Raw genomic sequence first — 8,285 nt, 5'->3', positions numbered from 1 at the left:
TATTATTCACATCAAAATTTACTGTAAAATATACATTTAAATCTGGTAACCAAACAGTTGTGGAACAATATTCAATGAAGTTACTGATTGTGGTGCCCATTGGGTAATAGAGCAACATATTTCCTATTCATTTCCCATTGCAGTCAATGAAGTTACATGATAGCAACCAGAGAAAGACAGTATCCAGCTTTTTTACCAGAAAGTGTCTTGGGTATGTAATAATATGGTACATAATCTTTCACAACTACGATACAAATTTTACTAAATATTACAATTTTAACAAATTTTTGTAAAATACAGAAACATAAAGACTGCTACAACTAGGTCAGTTACAGCATCAGTCTGTGTAATATGATGAAGTCTCTTTATTTAATGTAACATTATTATTTGTAATTATTACTAGCTGCAATAAATAAACAAGAATATTCTTTATTTATATTTGTTTTTTTAACTGAGTATTATATCACAATTACATTAATAATATTGAATGTAAAGCGTATTGAGTGATAAACTTTGTTATTAAATTTATTTTAATAACAAAGTTTATCAAAATAATGCTTTTTTCTGATTATAGAATTTTATACCCTTTTACTAATAATTTATTCATTTTGAATTATTATACCATTAATTCATTTTAAAAATAGTTATAGCCCACTGGTACGATTTAAATATAAATAAATACCAATATAAATCAAGCATACCAATTTTATATGAAAATAACATATGGTTGACCGCTTTTATTTTTACGGCGTGGTAAAAGGGTTCTGCACCTACAATATTATGAATTTCCCGCGGGCACAGGAACAAAATATCGAAGTAAATGTATGCCGAATTCGCAGTAATTATGCGATAAAATTATGGTTAACTTCCACAAAAACCAAAGTATTTTCGGAACATTTATCTAAGAATTACGTTTTAATAATAAAATTATTATTATTATTATTATTATTATTATTATTATTATTATATTATTTACTTATTTGTACATGTAATGACTTTAAAAAACATTTCAAATTTAACAGAAAAATTATAGTCATCAACATATAACTTGTCTCTTTAGTAGGCTCGATGTTGCATACAATAATTACAACAAATGAATTTTGAAAAATACTCTTATAACAAAAATGAATGAATAAACAAATACTTAGATAATAAATAAAGCCTAGCTTGACTAATTTCACAGGGAGACTAAATAATCCTGACAAACCAATCCAGAATTTAATTATTTCATATTCAATACTTTTTGGTTGTTGATCAAGTTATTTTTAAATAGTTTTGGTGTTACCAAAATTAACATTTATTTATTATCTATTTTGGATTATTAATAATTTTTTTACCAGCAGATTACCAAATTTGTTAACAGACTTTCCTAAAATTGAAAACTGAAGTAACTTTTAAATGCAATACTGTACCACACAGAATCCCTGAAGCTGTGTTATTTCAGAACTAAAATACTTATAGCAGCTAACTACCATTCAAATATAATGGGAAGGTAAGAGTCAAAAGATAAGAACTACACTATTTGCCTTGCTGAACTCAGTGAAAGGCAATTCTCTTGTGTGTTTTCTACAGTCCTATTTGTGTTTTTATGAAAATTTAGATAAACTTAAAAAAATAATTAAAAGTCTAATAAAAATATTAATGTGTCCAACTTGTACAGTATGTAAATCATATGTAATTATAACATCTATTTGGAGCTTTCTCGTAGAAATTTGCTGGCAACTGAGTATTAACAGCAATGGAGGGAAGTTTTATAACAAACAATTAAAATTGTTAGCTGTAATCTCATATGCTCTTTCTAGTGAGGCTGTGAACACATCACTTATTTAAAAAAAGTATAAACTGTGAATGTTTTCATTAACTAAATGGTACATTTGTAGTCTAATTCACACAACAAATAATTCTGCTTTGTTGAACAAATGTTATAATAATTATAAAACAGAATTTAAAAAAAAAGTCAAACCAAAAGTGCACAGGTTTGTAATAATAAAAAATTTACAGTAACTTTAGCCCTTCTTATAAGTGAAATCTACTAAACACATCACTGGATAAATAATATGCAAAGAAATGATTGCTTTCAATTATCCTATTTTTTGTCACACATTATATTGTACACATTTTTATAATACTGTTATCAATAATAAAAAGAAAAATTCAGCATTAGTTAACTGACAAAATATAATTTATTTATAATAAATATTATAAAAGTTATTGTTACTTAGCTAATTAATTATAATAATTACAATTACAAGCGTTTCTTTACTTTTGTGCTTCATATAATTCAAATTTTGTATTGAGATTTATATTTTATAAAATATTTCAATTAAATCAATTTTAACATTAAAATGATAAATTAGATAAATTATACAAACAATAATACTGGTAACCGAGAAAAAACTTTTGTAACTGTCAATTAGAAATGGATAAGTATATAAATAGCTTTTTCCAAGTAGAAAAACAAAGTATTAATAGGTACACTGATACATTTTCATCGTCTATCCACTTTGTATATATATACAGTGGAGAAGAGATTACAACTAAAATTACTAGACTACAGACGTTCAGTTGTGACGCCCTTAAAAAAAGTAATTAAGTGGTTCAGATGAACTGGAATTTCCAGATACTGGTATACAGACTTAAGAAACTTATATTATAAGTAATATATAGACTTAAGAAATGTACCTGGTGAACGAAATATTTAGGTTAAAAACAGGGATGTCCACTTAGGTATGGCATAAAATTTAGAAGAATTTAGGAAACAGATAGTTTTTATATATTTTTATTTGAATAAGATAAATTATAATACTATGAAAAAAAAATTGTTGTTAAAGATCTAATATATTCAATTTACCTTACACAAATAACATAATGCATCTGTAAATGAGAACTCACAGAAATGATTTCTTTATTAGTTTCATATTGAAAAAAAATAAAAATTAAAAAATATATATGGCAGACATTCTCTAAGTAGAAAATTTCATTACTGTGCTATTGATGATAAGGGGAATTATTTCATTTTTCTTGCTGGTAGTATAAAAATTTGAGGAATAATTTTAAAAAATGTTATCTTTTTTATTTGGTTGAAAGAAAATTTCAAATAACTGTGTAATATGCAGTGCCTAAAATTGTAGTATAAAAATATGATCCTTTTCCATTTGACAAAACTTACAAAAAATGTTTTTAAAAAAAATTACATCTACTTTAAAAATTTAAAATTTAAAAATTACAATATCCAAAATATTTTTCTGCATATGAATGCCAAAACTTTGGATTTCTTGGTTGAACTGTTGGTTACAATTTATGTTGAACTAGTACAAATAATGTGATGTAAGGATTTTGACTAGATTATAAATGCAACTTAAATAATCAGAGACATATTTGGTCTTAAATGACAGGTTTCTGAAGTTGGAAATTGGCGTGTCATTATCAAACTTGGAACTAATTCTTTTCTCACTTAAATTTCTGATCTGAATAGTAGTTTATGGGGTATTTTTGAATATAAATGATAAATTAATAATTTTTTCAAATATAATAAATTGCACTTAACTCAAGAATGTCAAAAATGAATTTTTTTTATTTAAGAAATGAAAACTTTTACTGAATTTCAAAATACCTGTACATTACTTACCGGAGGTCTAAAGACGACCTCTGGTAAAGCCCCTCAGGGAAGTGGTGTAGCGACTTAACGTCACAAGGTGGGTGTCTTCCCCGTATGGGGTTGGAATGAGAGGTTGTTGGCATCAAGATTTATGGAGGGGCTCAACAGAGAAGATGGTATTACATGAAAATGAATATGTTTTCATGCCAGGCAGATCGGCTATTCAAGCTTCATATGATCGGTATACTGGGCTAAGGAGGTTAGACAAGGCGCATGGACAATGAGGGGTATAACTGTTTTGGTGTTCTTGGATATCCAGAACGCGTTTGGTTCCGTGCCTTGCGATGTTATGTCTGCCCTGGTAAATAAGGGCATTAGTAATTAACTGATTATGCAGGTCGGCGATTATGTAAATGAGAGATGGATCAAGACAGAAAATTTAGAAGGGTGTTTCAATTTCCAGATGTTTGGGAGAGTCGCACAGGATTCAGTGTTGGGCCATTGTTTTTTACGACATATTGGGTGTTCGGTTGCCGCAACAAATTGCTTGATGCAGATGATTTAGTACTTATAATTAATGGTAGGATGGAGCAGGAGATCCTGCATAGGGCAATACTACACTTGGTTTGATCCATGGATGGTTGAGAGACCACAGTCTGGAACTTGCTCTTGATAAGTATTCATATGTTTCCTTAACAGGAAAACATAGAGTTGATCCCATCAGGTTGGTGGTCGGGTACCTTGGTGTGAAGTACCTTGGTGTGACAACTGACAAGTCATTACGGTTCAGTGAACACATTTTGGATTGCTGTGAAAGGGCTGAAAGGACTCTTAAGGAATTAAGTCGTCTGATGACTTCACAGGTTGCACCGCGGGCATCTAAACATTGAGCCATTATGTTGGCCATTATGTTACATATCACGCCTGTTTGGAAGGATGCAATTGGTATACAGAGGAATCGAGTGAAACTAGAGAGAATTCATCAAACAGCCTTGTTAGGTGTGGTGGCAGCATATCAGACAGCTTGTTATGATGCGGTATGTGTACTGGCCAGGACTCCTCCCACAGATCTTTTTGTTCTTGAGCGTGTCCATCAGTATGAAGGCAGTGACAGTGTTGAAATTGGAAATGAAACACTAAGAGTATGGCAGACAGATGGAACTTGGGTGTCAAGGCTGGATGAGAAGATTAATTCCCGATTTAAGTATATGGTATAATAAAAGGTTTGGTGAGACGAGTTTTTACCTGATGCAAATCTTATCTGCTCACCGTAATTTTGAAGTGTATTTGTATGGAACTGGAAGGAGGGAGTCACCTGACTGTATGTATTGTGGTGAATAGGACTAGGTTGAGCACACCCGCTTAGTGTGAGGAATGGATGGAACAATGTAGTCAGGCTGGTATTACAAATCTAGAGCCGGAGGACATAGTTCCGAATATGTTGACGTCGCAGAGTAACTGGAAGTAAGTGGAGGAATATTCGAGGAAGGACGCAAAGATACGGAAGGTAAAAGAAGGGGGTTTTAGTGTAGGGTTGGGTTGACAGCCCCAATCGGAAGAGCCAGCATGCCGATTCTGATGATCGATTGGGACTCCAAGGGAGACTAGGTTAAGGGATACAAACAAAAAGACCCGATACTGGTGGGGGAACCAGTAATAGAGTACCCCCCCCCCACCATTTGAGTAGGCAATAAAGAATGACAAGATCCAACTGGTGGGCTAACCTTCCATGCTGGACTTATATAAGGAGAGGCCCCTTAGAGTAAAGGACACTCCCCTGGGCTGTGTTACTTAACTGTATATCCGGCTCGGAGGAGTAGAAGAAAATCAGAATAACACAACGGGTTGGTCTAGGGGTTTTTTTTTGTGGAGGGCGAAAAACGTCTGTACGTTATCATCGCCCGGGTTTTTTTTTATGAAAAAAATAAATAAATAAAAGTAATTAAAACTAGTACGTAAAACTAAAACTTAAAATAATAATAAAAAATAAAGGCAAAACAATTAAACAAAGTCCGAGATGGGTGTAAAAGACCCATTCTCAGATAACAAGAGCACAAAAATGATACAAAAAAGTTTAAAAAAAATAAGACACAAACATAAAACTTAGAACTAGGTTAAAACTAAAATAAAGAAATTAAATAAAACTTAAAACTAAGTTAAAAAAATAAAACTTAAAACTAATATCACAGATCGAGTCATTAAAACATATAAGCTAAAATAATAAATAAAAAAAAACTATATAAAAAATAAAATTTAACAGATTCGGATAGGGAGTGTAAAAGGCTCCCTCCTCGGTTAACAAAATCAAATCTATTAAAAACTTTTCTAGAATAAGAAATATACCCGACAATATTAAATTTTTTGGGTTAACCCTACACTACGCAGAAAAAGAAACATCCGGTTTAAAACTTCATTGTCCTTGCACAACACACCACGGGTGTTTCTGGGTAATTTAAACTTACGACGCAACGCCACATAACATATGCAGTCCACGAGTATGTGGTGCACAGTCATGCGGGAGTTGCATCGTGTGCATAGGGGTGCTTGTTCTCTTGTCATAAGGTGCTCGTGTGTGACCCTGGTGTGTCCTATCCGCAACCGACAGAGGACTACTTCCTCACGCCGAGATTTTCTACATGAGGAGTCCCATGGCAACACAGAATTTTTAATCTGCCGGAGTTTATTATCTACTGTAGCCGTCCAGTCACCTTGCCACTTTGCTCTTAGTGATTGTTTTACATAATTAATAAAATCAGATGTAGCAACTCGGGTGGTGAAAGGAGGCTGGTTACATGCATCTTTAGCAGCGGAATCTGCATGTTCATTACCTGGAATCCCTACGTGGCTTGGAACCCAGCAAAAACTTACTTCTGTGTTGCGATTATTAAACTTATTTATAGCGTATAGTTCAGCGGTAAAGACACTCGTAATACCAGGTAGACCAAACATATAAGTTCTTTCATTGACAACAAATGCACAACCAACGGTATCGTTTTGTTTCGATCCATCAGTGTATACAACCGCGTCTGGTTTCATCTTGGAGAGAACACACTGAAACATTTGCTGGAAGACAATAGGTAGTGTTGATTGTTTATTGTATGTCGTAAGGTCAAAAGTAAAATTTATAAGGTTTATTCTCCATGGAGGATATGAGCAAGGATACGTAGGAAAGAATGACGGTGTGTCAACATTTATATGCTGCAGCAGACACCGGGTACGGACACCTACATGTGCAGTACGACGTGGATGGTCCTCATACTTTCCTAGATTAGAATTTCTAAAAACTGACTCAAGAACCGGGTGATTTGGGTGTCCTCTGAGACGAGCAAAATAAGATAATAAAAGCTGGTCTCGTCTATCCCAAAGTTATCCCATTTTCGGATGAAAATGTGAAACCAGTAATCCTGGACCAAGCTTCAAGGTGAGATATAGTGTTCTGCAGTAGTCTCTCTGCTGTAGGTGTTGAACGGCTTGCAATTTAAATAGCAAAATCGTCAGCAAATAGAGAACATGAGACAGGAGTCTGCACACATTTGGTAATACCGTTTATGGCTACAGAAAATAAGGTGGCACATAATACACTACCTTGGGGTACTCCATTCTCCAAGATGACACTATCGGACACGAATCATCCACACAAACACGAGCCGTTCGGTGATTTAAGAATTCCCGGATAAAAGCAAGCATATTGCCCTTGATTCCCCGTTCTTTGAGAGTGTTAAGAATACAACGTCGCCAGGCTGTGTCATACGCCTTTTTTAGTTCGAAGAAGATAGCGACGAGGTGCTGGCGATTGAGGAAAGCGTTTTGTATGGCTGTTTCTATTGACACTAGATGGTCAATGGAAGATCGTCCTTGTCGGAAACCATACTGTTCTGGCGATAGAAAGCCATGTTTCTCCAAGTACCATGTAAGCCTGCGGTTTACAATTCTCTCCATTATTTTACTCAAAACGCTTATTAATGAAATAGGGCGGTAGCTTGAGGGGTTGGTTTGGTCTTTACCAGGTTTTAGTACTGGTATAATAAATGCTTCTGACCAGCCGGGTGGGAAGACTTGTTCGGAGAATAAACCGTTGAAAATATTCAAAAGTTGTTGTAGTGCCGAATTAGAAAGGTGTGAAAGCATGGAAAGGCGAATGTTGTCCGGGCCAGGGGAAGTGTCCCGTGAGCTTTTAAGTGCATGTAACAATTCCTTAAATATGAATGGAGTGTTTAATTCACCAACCGAATCACCAATGTTTAACGATAATACTTCTATTTGTATCTTGTACCTTTGAAAATCGTTATTATATGATGAGGTGAGAGACACCGAGCGGAAAGATTTTGCTAGACTATTTGCCACTTCCGAGGGTGATGAAAGGAGTTCTTCATCAATAAGACCGAGAATAGATTGTTTCAGTGATCCGAAAATTGCATGAATTTTCTTCCATACAGTAGACGTGGGAGTAGTGCGTGAGATAGTGCTCACGTATTTCGTCCATGAATTCCTCATAGCGTCCAAGAATACACCCGACGGCACACCGCTCTAGCCCTGCGGTATAAATTTAGATGTTCTGCTGTAGGCCTACGATTAAATTTGCGTAGTGCCTGCCGTCGATTCCTAATAGCATATTTGCAATCATCGTTCCACCATGGAACGAGAGGACGTCTAGGATTACCCGATGTTTGTGGGATATATCTGTTGG

General features: G+C 34.2%; 1 pseudogene; it reads left to right on the top strand.

Moving 5' to 3' along the window:
• Positions 1-4,494: 4,494 nt before the first annotated feature.
• Positions 4,495-8,285, top strand: part of LOC142317799 (Ig-like and fibronectin type-III domain-containing protein 2) — a 107,295-nt pseudogene continuing 103,504 nt past the window's right edge.

Source organism: Lycorma delicatula, chromosome 1 (genome assembly GCF_047948215.1).
Source record: "Lycorma delicatula isolate Av1 chromosome 1, ASM4794821v1, whole genome shotgun sequence".
Classification (NCBI taxonomy): Eukaryota; Metazoa; Arthropoda; class Insecta; order Hemiptera; family Fulgoridae; genus Lycorma; species Lycorma delicatula.
This window is presented reverse-complemented; position numbering and strand designations above follow the sequence as displayed.